The sequence below is a fragment of the Balearica regulorum genome, chromosome 1 (assembly GCF_011004875.1).
Source record: "Balearica regulorum gibbericeps isolate bBalReg1 chromosome 1, bBalReg1.pri, whole genome shotgun sequence".
NCBI classification, from domain to species: Eukaryota; Metazoa; Chordata; class Aves; order Gruiformes; family Gruidae; genus Balearica; species Balearica regulorum.
In genome coordinates, this window is record NC_046184.1 from 96147655 (window position 1) to 96160088 (window position 12434).

Genomic DNA, 12434 nt, shown 5'->3' on the forward strand with positions numbered 1-12434 from the left:
GTACTTTAATGTTCCTATACTGTCCCCTGCACACTTTGCAGAGATGCTATTTCCACAGTTGTAGAGAAACGCTATTAAAAGGTGATGATTTGGCATGAAGGAGAGCCTTGTCCTTTAGGATATGGATTAAGATCACCAATTTATTTCTATGCTGGGCATTCAACAAATCTCAGAATCAGTGTGTAATGGTTTAGTCCTGTCTGAACTTCCCTGTGCCACCTGGTCACCCTCCTAGTCTCTGCAGAATACACTTCATTTAAATTTCATCCATTTTCTTCTTACTGCAGACTTTCATTAGCTTACTCTTTATCTGCCCTGAAGTGTGTAATGATAATAGTGTTGCTTATATAGCTCCTTTCATTTTCAAAGCATTTTACAAACATTAAGTAATTAATGGAGAAGGCAGAGCATCAAATAATGAATTTTTCAAACTATTGGTGAACTGATAAAGACAGATAATATGATTTGTTCACTACCTGAGTAGTTCAGAGGTGGACTTTAATTTAAAGTGCTGGCCAATTTCACTGTCACTGATGATGATGGAGAGGAAAAAAAATCAGCTTATGTTTCTCCTACATGAGGCACCTTTTTTCAATTGAATTCATGCTTCAATCCTTCATTTAAAATTAGTTCCGTTCAATGGGATGCCAGAAGCACAATATACTGATTTTCACAGAAACGAAGAAATTAAGATCCACACAATTATTTCCAAATCATCAAAATCTATGGATTTGACATTTCAGCTGAAGAAATAATTTCATACAATTTTGGAAGCTACTTTTGTACAATTTCATGCTCTACAAAAAAATCCATTTGGATACAGAACTGTGACGCATTGTGCAAACATCTCACTTATTGGTTAATAATAATGGTTTAGCTTGGGTTTTTCCATCTTTGCTTTCATTGACCACCTACCATCATTTTCTGCTGAGGAGCAAGAGAAACTGCCAATTCACAACCAAAGTTAGAGACACATGATGAAAGTAAACTAACTGGGGGGAAAAAATCTGTTGGTGTTGTGATGTGGCAGCAAAAGAGTGGTCTCTCAACTTCCCTTGCAAAATATTTATTCTCTGATTCGTGATGTAGTAGGAGGAAGAACGAAAGATTATCAAGCTGTGTTTCTTGTGGTGGACGTATTTATACGTACTCAGGAAAAAACTGAAGGGCTTTGGACACCAGCACTGGAATGTGCAACTTTTTGTCTCCCAGAGTTACGGCATGTCTGTGCTGGTTAACCAAGCTGAAACCGTGCAAGAGCTGGTTAGTGGTGAAGTCTTGTTCTCAGTCCAGCGGTAATTCCATTGAGAATAGTTTTTCACTCCTTTCAAATGTGTGTGCAGAGCAGCCAAAGTTTGAGTAGATCATGGAAAAGAGATGAATCGTTCTGATAGTATAAAAATAGTGGGAAGGAACTACTTACTAAAAGTCCCCAAACCCAAAACCACATTTGGTTTGAATTAATGTGTGGGTTCCCATTACTCATGACTGCTGGCAACTGCTGGCAGAGTGTCTGAATTGCAAAAACTTTGGGGAAGTTAGCACAAGCTATTATTTATTCAAATAGTATTACTGGAAGAGTGCTTTTCAGAGAGTGGCACTAGGTATGGGGAATACAAGCTGCTGCTTGGGGCAGCAAATGGGCCAGAGACATTTTTACAGACAGGCTGCTTTACCTAATACAGAGCACTGGGAAGCCAAGATCAGGGTTTGTGGGATGGCAGCTACTGCTACAGAAGGGGTTTCTCCCAGAAGTAGCAGTTGCTGGTCCTAATCCACCCATCTCCTTCCTTAGCCATCCCAGCAAGTTTGTCTTTTCAGGGACCTTGCTCCCCTCTTTGCCTCCTAGCTCTACCCCTTGTCCCTTTTTGTACCCTTTCTGTGAGCGGAGCAGCAGTTCTGGCCTTCATCCGTAGGGCTGCAAAAGCCCACCTTGCCAATAGGATCACAAAAGCTTGAGTCACGCCTGGTTATTCATTAGTTGCTGTCTGTCACTGATTTTAAAAGGATTCAGTTCTCCAGCCAAGGACCAGGAGCTGTACAATGTGATTTGGGTGACCAAATGCACAACAGCAAACAGCCAGAGGCACACTGATTAATCAAAATTACTTAGCAAATATTTGCGAATAAAGAATACCTTTCAAGATGAGGTTCTCGTTAACAATTCATTAGCAGTAAAAGGAACCTGATTTATAATGACTCATCTCTGCGGTAAGCAATTGAGTCATTTTGAGCTCTCTCCGTAGGGGTAGCTTCTTTGAAATGGCATTGAGTTCTCTGAAGAGCAGTTCTTGTTTTGTCTCAATTGCATATCTGAGACAGTAGATTTCATTCTTCGTGGCAGTATATCCGCCATATTATCAGGAGACTCTAGCTGCAGATGAAAACTGGTTTTAGAAAGAAATCTTTCTACTATCTCAGAATTGCTGTGGTAATGAAGAAAAGTTTGAAACAATCACAAGCTTGAGTCAAAGAGATTATTTTCAAAAGTTACCCTGAAAACTTCTCTAAATTCTATTTAATGCAGACAGGGAAAGGCAGGGGGGAGAGGGAAGAGATTTCTGTATTTAATTTAATTCTTGATTCATTTGCAAATTGCTTGGCAAACAAGTTTATGCATATTAATTACATTTCTAATGAAAAATATTTGCAGATGCACCTGTTTTCATGACAGAGTACAGATTGGGCTTGCAAAGCTAATACATATCATTTAGTAACTGTTGGCTCAACCATTTTGATAGAATACATATTGCTGGAGGAGCAAATGCTGTGACATAATTTTTTTGCTGATATCAGGCTGTACAAGACACAGAGTGGCTGGGGCTGGTTGTTGGTGGAGACCCCAAGATTAAAGCAGCATAAGCATCTTGTGTTAGTGCAGGTGAGAGCAGAAACATCCCATAGTAACACGACAGAGTCATTTTCTCCCAGAGTAAAGGACGAACCGTAAGAAAAATGTTCATAAAAGTCCCCTAGTTTATGTATGCAAAGACTTGCCAGGTGTATTTCCTTGCTGTTTCACAGGCTTTTACCATGAGAACAGAATCTTTTGAAATATGTCATCACTGTTGATTCAGTTAGTACCTGACTTGTTCTTTTATTGGCAAAACGGCCCATGAGACACCACAGATGGGAGCTGACAGTTTAAACCATATTGGTCAAAACCTGAGCCTAAGCAAAATTTAGATCATGGGAAGTATGTTGTGCCACTAGAATTTGTTCCTGCAGGTTTATTTGATTTTTACTGGTATGGTATGATTTGAATTTTGCAAACCATCCTTAGTTTTGTTATTTGAAAGAAAATTTGAAGTAAAATGCTTAAATTAATGTTCACTGTTTATTTCTGCTTCATTATTTAAAGTGTTTATTCAGTGCCACAATTTAGTCTTCACTGAGCTTGTAATGCATCTTGTACAGAATTGCCAGAACTATAATATAACATTAGCAAATCTAATGCTAAATGGTGCTTGTTAATGGTTGAAATTATAGTTTAGATCCTGAGAGTATAAAAGCATCATGAGATCCTTTGCACTTGGATATGGGTTTTGGAATTCATATTAATGTTGATGAAATTTATGCTCGGGGATCAGGGAGAAAATGTGTACCATGTAGCTGTGCTTTGCCACAATGCATAGTGCTGAAACGATCCCTGCCTGTTGCAAGCCTCACTCAAGGCACAGTAATTATAGTAATTAAAGGCATTGTAAAGCACTACTTATTTTTAGTAGGTGTAATTACCAAGGATGCTTCTTTTTAAAAATGCTTTGAACTGCATTCTCTGTCAGTAAGCACAGAGGCTGTCAGGTATTTTTTTCTAATTGAGAAAAACAAATCAGTCATCAAAGTCAAAATTATTGGGAACAGTGGAGCCATAGTTTATGCTGAGAAGGGACTTGCTCCTTCAGGAGTGACATTGATTGATTTTCAATGTGTCTGCTCATGAAGTGAGACTGTTTTAACACCTGAACAAGGGTGTGACAAGTGATTGTGACAAGGGATGCACAAAGCTTACCCTGCCACCCAGGCTCAGCTCAGATCGTGCTTACAGGGATAGGCTGAGCTTTCTAAAGATCAGTCCCTGACTGGTAAGCATCCCATTTTCTTTGTGCCAGGCTCATTTGCTTCCTTCAGAAATGCACTGCAAGAAACTCTTACCATTTTCCTGCAGCTTAATGGGGTACAATCAAATAAATATAAGAACAAAGGAAATATCTAGGTTGATCAAATGGATTTCACCTCTGCAAAATCAAACAGAAGCATCATGATTTTCTGTAACATTTAAATGGCTAAGTAACACACAGAGAAAAAAGTAAAACTGGCTAAGTAAAGAATATATGAAATGATTTACGGCAGATATCCCAAACCCCAAGAGGCTTATGAGGAGAGAAACAGTGAACAAATCTAAAAAGCACAAAACCCCCTTTCCTTCAAGTTACAAGCCAGCTGATTTTGAAAGATAGAACAGAAGGTCGGGATGCAACAAAACATGATTCAGGAAAATAGTACAGATGTTAACTAAAGAAAGTAGCTATTAAAAAGAAATTAAAAATTTAACCAGTAGAATCCTAATGATACATACTTCTGGGGTCTGGATCCATCCCAGTACTATCTCCTTCAGTAGACCTGGTGGGACTAATGGGTGACAAGGTCAACAGTGTTTCATTGCACCCAAATCCAGGGTCCAAAACACTCAAATGCAGCCTACAGTTTCTTGACGTTTGACGTTTGTCATCTATGGCAGAGTACCTAGAGCATCAATGCCCGTTTTTACAAATACTGAATACGAAGTCCTCGGCATGGAGTCAAATCACCAGAACCTTCCTGACTCACAAAAAGCTAGCTCTGTCCCAATTAGCTAATGACTTAGCTTTAAATAGGGGGGTTTACTCAAGAACTGAATGATTAAATTACCGTATATGACAAAGGGAGTAGCACCAGACTGGTTTTATAACAATGTGATTAATCTGACTTAGGACAAACGACTCCTAGTTTTTTGTGTGAATATAACTAGTCAAGAGAGGAACTGTCACATGGTGGGAGAGAGACCGGGTTGCAGGGCACAGCCAGTGATACAGACTGGTTTAAACTGCAAAAGTTTAAGGGGGTTGCAGAGCAGTCTTTGAGAAAGAAACCACAAAAGTGGCAGTGAATAAGCAACATGAGTTTTCTGGGGAATAGGCATTTACCGGCTTTGACTTCCTCTCTTGTTTGTTTCCTTTTTAAAAGGTTAAACACAAAGAATGGGCAAGTCTGTCTAGAGAGGGCGGATTGGGCAGTAGCATGGAGCAGATGAGTAATTTAGCTGCTTGTGCTGTCAGAAAAGCCAGCCTTCACTAGCTGCAGGTCTGTGTGGAAGCAGTGATTTGCTACGTGATGCTCTGCAGAGGACAGCTGTCAGAGGAGAAGGACTGACTGCTGCAAATGAAGTCATTAGGTTTGTTCAATCCAGTCACCTCTGACACTATTCTCTCTAAGTTCTACCAAACATTCATTGACACAGTGGCATATACATTCAGCTGTGCTGTAGAGAACCAGCAGTCAATGGAGAATTCAGAAAGTTTAGTTTCACTGTGCACTAAGTCTTAAGGTACCTTTTTTCATCGCTTGTTGGTTTTTTAGGAGTTTGGAGGGGTTTGGGGTTTTTTTGGTGGCTGTTGTTGTTCTTCAGAGGAAAAAATCTGTCTCAGCTAATGTGGGTGTTAATATGTGGAAAGAATGAGTCTTGAAGCAGCCACGTAAGCTGACAGACTAGGATTCCTTTTGTTGTTCTGCTCTACCTCTGATTTTATATCCACATCTCACTGGAAACCCAAACACAAATAATGAGGAGGCAAATGGCAAACGCACTTGTGTCAATATTTCCACTTTCTGATGATTTCTCAAGCAGGACTTTCCATGGCTGTGTTTGCAGTTCCAATAAAACCATAGGAAATAATGCAAGTATACTAAGGCGCTAAAAGCAATGGTCAACAAAGAAGAGCTCAGGATGTGTGCATTTTAACAAGGTGTTAATTGAGAGTACAGTGAAGGTAAAGGAGAGCTCAGAGAGGGGGCTTGTTGGATTTGTTGGAAACCAGAATCCTCTAAATGCTGGGCTCTCTAACTCAGACTAAGGACAAGTTCTAGTTTTTCCTACTTCAGGTTGTGTTACAATGATATTGGTTGGAACACTTGTAATTGATTTACTAAGAGCTATCACTCCAAGTTCAAAAAACCAGATGGGTATTATTTAATTGCTGAAGCAGGACTGCTCATGTATTTACATACAGAAAATGAAGGAAGCAAAATATTCATTCTGACCATGTCCTATTCTTTAATCCTCCAGTTAAACTGAAAATTTGTCTAGTGCTGTGTTCCCGAATCACATCACAAAACACTGAAGTCACTTTATAGCCTTTCCTTTTCCTCCTGAAAGAGCATGGCAACACTATACTTCCATATTTCAAGTGTTTCAACCAAGGAGAAAGTCATATGAAAAGCTCTCAAAAGTGCTACTTTATTTCCATATTCACTATTCAGGCTTGAAAGCAAACCCTTTTTTGGCTGCCTCACAGAATAAAATATTTAAAGGCATGCCTTTGATTTCCTACTTGAAATAGAAAACAAAAGCACTGTTTTTAGGAAGCTAAATCACTTTTTACTCTGATACTTCATTAAGCTCACTAGAGACTTGTGTCCTTCTCAATTTTCAAAGCGCTGCAAGAGATTTTAGTTTTGTAATTCCTCTTTGACTGAATCCCTTATTCCCTGCTTGGAAATGTAGTAAAGCTGAAATGTCAGTCCTATGATAGCTGGGAATATCCTTGTGGTTTTTTCCCCTGTAAAACTAGTGTGCATGTAGCTAATGAGGTATTTTTGAAGTGTCCTTAATCTGCGTCTGTAACTTGAAGTGAAGCATTGATTTTTTTTTTGCAGGGCGTAGTTATTTTTACCAAAGTGTAACTCTCTTCCACATCTGCTCATTTAGCAGTAAAACTGACCCATAGACTGTGCAGCTGTCAAAGGGGTGCATGAATGGGCTCTTGCCTTATGATTAGATGAAGGGCAATCCCTGAGTGGCAGAAAGCCGGTGTCAATATTTTATCTACATAATCTCCTGGGCAATAATACCCTGAAGAAGAAAAGGTAGCTGAAATAAGCGTAGCAACCTTTGCAGAATTATTGCCAGCCCACGCTGACCAGAGCAACTCAAACCTTTTCTGTTTATAGGAGACCTAAGCTGCCCTCCTGCTTGGCCATTAATTAGGGAGACCCCAAGATGCCATGTGATGTTAGGATCGACTTTTTCCCTGTATTCTATCCCAAGCCATGAGCAGGTCGAAAACCAACTACTGGCAGCCTGAACAAAAGTGCCAGAACGCCACTGGATGGGCTGTGTTTCGTGCAAGCCCGTCCCAGCTGGAAGGCATCCCGGACCCACAGCACTTACAGCCCAGGGGGCTACTCAGTGTGGTTGGCTTTCTGACATCATGTCTCTCAAATGGGGCACCTCAGTGTCCCTCAGCCCTGCTCAGAATTGCTCAGCTGTCGTCCCGCTCAGGGGCAATGCTCCCCTGTAACACCACATGGGAAGATGAACTAGCAGCTTGATAACACTAGGTCTGGGGTTCTTTTTTATTCAGTCTGGATGAAATCAATTGCGTTACAAAGAAATGTAATACAGTTCAATAAACATTACTCTAATGCCTGTGGAACTTAACAGAATAGAGAAAAAAATGTTCTTATTCATAATGATTTTTGATCTGCCAGTAGAATGCTCTTGCAAAAATTTTATTGCCTGTTAAATTTCACCAGATGATAGTTTCAGGAAGCCATTTTGAAGTTGCTATTTTCTACAAAAACTTACAGCACTCATTAATAACCACAGAGGTAAGAATCAACAAACAAAAGAATATGGGTAGATATGCCAGCAGGAAAAAAAAAGTCAAGCAAAATGAAGAATGCTTCATACATCTTTTTCTGTCCTACGTTACTCCTACAGCTAACTCATCTAGAACTTACCCTGTACTCCACCTCTGATCAGAGGTGCACCCAAATGTATTGTGGAGTTAAGAGTCAGTGTGGAAGCAAATTGTTCATTTCTCTAAACAGTCAACAGCTTATACTGTTTTAACGGCTTTCTTTTTATATAATTTTTGTAATCTGACATTTCAATATTAAAAAGATAGAGAATCTCAAGGTTCAGCATAGTACAAGACAACTACAGGTTTTCTGAACACTGGACTTTTGGCATCCATCTTGATTAACATCCATTAACATTTTCTAAGTCATTATACTCACCTACAACATGCAAAAATTGGCATGCCAGGATCAGTTCCAGGTTGACCAATAATTGATTTCACCCTTCAAAAATGGAAAAAAAATCCCTGAAACATGGTAAAATAATAATTACATGGAAGTGGTGTGCAAATGATAATGTCTGATTGAATACCTCCTTTACTGGAGATTCTACTACTATGGTAACAGACAAAAAGCCTAATATATTCTGACTAATCAGGATTGATGTTAATTAAAGAAGAGTTCATGATAATGACTTCTCATTACTATGTGATAGCTAGAAATAGATTGTTCTACCTCTAGGTAAAATAAGCAATTAGATAACTTCTGTTTTTAAGGAGTTCTTTTTTAAGAACTCTTATCTCATTCTCTGTTCTTTCTCTGTTGTCAAAATATTAATATGTACATGTCTGATTTTTATCGCTGCTCATCTAGATGCACTTTTTTTGTGATTCTCAGACTGCATTATTCTTTCACTTCAATGGAATTATTTTTTTCCGGTTGCTATAAGGAAAGCACAGCTTATTGGTTAAAAAACCTTAAAAACAGAGACGCTAAGAATAAAGCCTTGGAGTATATGCTGGAAAATATAGAAAATGTGAAGTAAAAGCAGAGTTGAATCCCTCACAGAAGTTACAGAGTTTTCTTTAGAAAAGGAAAAAAACGTTTAACTTTGTCTTCCTAGTCATTTGATTGTCCTGTTAGGAGAATATTTACATAGTAAAACCCCCATTTGGACAGTTTCTCGCTTCTGCATATAGTAAAAAGCAAGAAGACAAAAGGCCTCTGAAAAATTGTTGGCTTTCCAATCCTTTCCTAAAACCACCATGAGTGGTGGTTTCAGCATCATCACTTGCATTTCTCGTGTATGAGGGCATAAGGAAACCAACAGTCCCTCCAAATCCTAGGTGCTCATGACTTGGCACCATCAGACTTCCTTGGCAAGGAAAAGAAAAGAGGCTTCATTTCAATGACAGACTGGTTCCAGCAGGTTTCTTCTTTTTTTTCTGCTTTTCCTCTCTTGGACACTAGATTTTTAAAAAGTGCAAGAACTGTAGATATTAACAAGGTGGGCTGTGTCATCATGAACTTGTAATTGTCCTTAATAATCAAAGGACTCGTGGACTTAAATTCTGCATTTCTACATGCCATTCATCAGAGTGATTACCCAGGACTGATATGAGGGCAGACCTGGAGTCACCCTCTGTGAAATTAAGCTGTTGTACTTTTGAAAGAAACATTGTAAAATGGTGTTTGGGTGATAGTAGAGGTTTAACAAATACTTTCAGTAACCACACACAGTCATTAGAGCTGTGCAGTATCCAATAAAACTGAAAACTCATTGGACTGGACGTTTCACTAAAAAAACAGATTTACAAATCTTTCAGCAAATCAATTTGAAGACTCAAGCAGGCAGGATGAACTTAGAGAGAAACTGAGCTGAATTTTCAATAAACATACAGTTTCTTGGTAGAGGAATACTTGTAATTAAACTGTGAGGATTTCCAGAAAAAACATCGAAACCAGAGGTTTTCAATTCATTACCACACAGAATACAGCTACTTTATTAAAAACTTCCTTTGAAACCTGAGATTTATTCAAACCCAGAAATTTCAAGTGATTCTTAAGGTGCACAGATACATGTGAAATAAAGCAAAACGTTCTCTGCTGCACTGCACAAAAAACCCAAAAACACTGAGCATAATGAGAAGGAGATGGCATAGGTAAATTGCAACGGAAAAGACCGATGAGTTTATCTATTCTCACCTGTTTATATTCATATAGAAGTGTTCCTTGTAGTATGTCCTTCACTGTTTAATTTTTGCTTTGCTGCAAGTTCCCCTAGAAAACTCAAATAAGCAGGACCTCATGAAGCCCATGCAATCTATTACAAATGGTTGGAGAGAAATTGGTTTAGAAACCATTAATTTGTATAAGAATGAAATGAAGTGAAGCACTAAAACAGTAATGGAAATGTAGTTTGTATTAACTGTAGAATTGTAGCAATACGTCTTTGAATATAGTATATACATTAGAAACAGAAGCGCTCACAGACAAAAGGGAAAATATGTTTATTATCTGTAAGGTTAGAATAAGGAAACGTTTGCATTAAAGAAATAATTAATTTACATTGTATCACTGGATTCATGGTGTTCCATCATACAATTGCTTGGAACTGAATAGCAAATATACTGTTCTGTTAAAGTAGAATTTGTTGCCACCTGAAATAAATGGAAAATGTTCACTAACTACTATCAGTGCCAATGGCACACAGCTGAGACATTAATCACACATGAATTCTCCAGCCAGGTCTTTATAGCATTTTACAAAATTGGGCCAGCTATATAGGTATCAACAGGACCCTTTCAAAGTAACCTCTGTGTTGCTTTTTAATAAGGATATATGTGTGGACCATTCTAAATTGCATGATGTGATAGTTTTTTAAGTTTTGCAACTTTAAGTCATTTAAAGAAAGTAGAAAGTAATCTGTGGGAGACATTTAGTGACATATAGGGATTCCCTAAGCACTTGAGAAGCTTGCAAATAATTTCATTATCCTTGTATCATACTGGTTTTCCTCCTGAGTTCCTGGGAACTGTACAGTTGCCATCTGTGTTCCTCCTAGAACATTTAAGGCCCCTGGCTAGGAAATCCTTGGTTTATTATGAGATTTCTGTTTTATCACATAAATTATCGCCATAGATTAAATATCTAACGAAAGTCTTTTCAGCTTTCACCAATGCTTAGAATGAAGGAACTTTTATCATCTTTGATGAGGAAGGGGGTAAGTATAAATGTTAGGTTACAGCCATTATCTGACTGGGAGAAAAATAATTAATGCCATAGTCTGTACCAAGAGAGCTTTAGAACAAACAAAAAATAGTTGGCTTTAATGAAGAAGCTGAAGCAAGAGAAGGATATTTAGCAAAAAGGTGTATTAAGGTGCTGTTGGAAATCTCAGTGAAAAACAGAGTCAAAAAATAAAATGGAAATAACAGTCCACTAGTAACTTGATTAAATTACTTAGGTAAAAGAGAAAATTATCTTCAATGTATTTCTTTATGAAAGAACAGATCAAGCAATATATCCCAATTTCAACACAGTCTATTTGGTTCATAATATGCTTTTCTGATTCCAAATCAGGCTTTTGAGCAGACAAGAGCAATAAGCACCCTGCTGCTTCTGTGTTACCACTTCTTGCAAGACACAGAATATCAGTATGGACCCTCAGACTCCTAAGTGCCGTAGTGAGGAAGGAACTATGGCTGCGTCATGTGAAGTACACCAAGTTAGAAGTGGTTCATCCCAGTGGCTGGTGGCAATCCCAGCAACGTTATCAGTAAGAAAATGAGGATAACCTCACTGAGCCATGATTTCCAAGGAGTTGCCTGCAGTCAGATTTGCTGTATGGGATTGTTCCTGGATAAATGTCCAGAGTGATGGCTTGACACCCAGACATGTCACATCATTCTGTCCAACCATGGTTTTTGGGTTATTTTTCCAAAGCTTAAGAGCTTAGCAATTTCTTTATTTTTCTTTTGAGCACCTTTCCCTTTCTTTTTCCTGTCAATGTCAGGTGCAAGGAATGATTCATCTCCCTTCTTCTTTGTGACTTTCCACCTCAGGTGAACCAAGCAGAAATGGAACTGCCATTTTTTAAATAGAAGGGTTTTGATGGAGATTTATGGGACTGGTCGTCGTCTTCAACATCCTCTTGTCTCAGTTGCAGTTTCCTAGAAGCAAGCATATTCTTCACAACATTTTTCACAAACAAACCTTATAATTTCCCTTTTGACATTATTAATTCCAAGCATTTCTTGGAGACATCTGCAGACATTGTTGAAAGCATTGAAGTCAATAGCAAGCTTGGGCAGAAGAGTAGACCACAGGTGAACTGTACTATAAAGGATTGTAAACAAACTCTGATGCTGCTCTCACCAACCAAGAAACAGAATGGAGCTATAGCCTTCATGTCTATTTTATCTTTCCATGTGGCAAGAAGATTTAGTAGATATGAAAGCAGTTAATGAAAACAGTATAAAACTAAATCTACTGTAGATTTAGTTTGTGGTCAGCCAAATATGCAGTAATATGCTTGTTAAAATCAACCAGAACCACTTGGAATTGGCCAAGAAGCATACTACTTTGGAAGGACT

General features: G+C 38.4%; 1 long non-coding RNA gene across 2 annotated transcripts in view; it reads left to right on the plus strand.

Moving 5' to 3' along the window:
• LOC142603952 (uncharacterized) overlaps positions 1-11604 on the plus strand; it is a 271809-nt gene extending 260205 nt beyond the window's left edge. For both annotated transcript variants that reach the window (XR_012837848.1, XR_012837847.1), the window contains one exon: positions 11422-11604. This is a non-coding gene — a long non-coding RNA (uncharacterized LOC142603952). The remainder of the gene's footprint in view (positions 1-11421) is intronic.
• Positions 11605-12434: the final 830 nt, after the last annotated feature.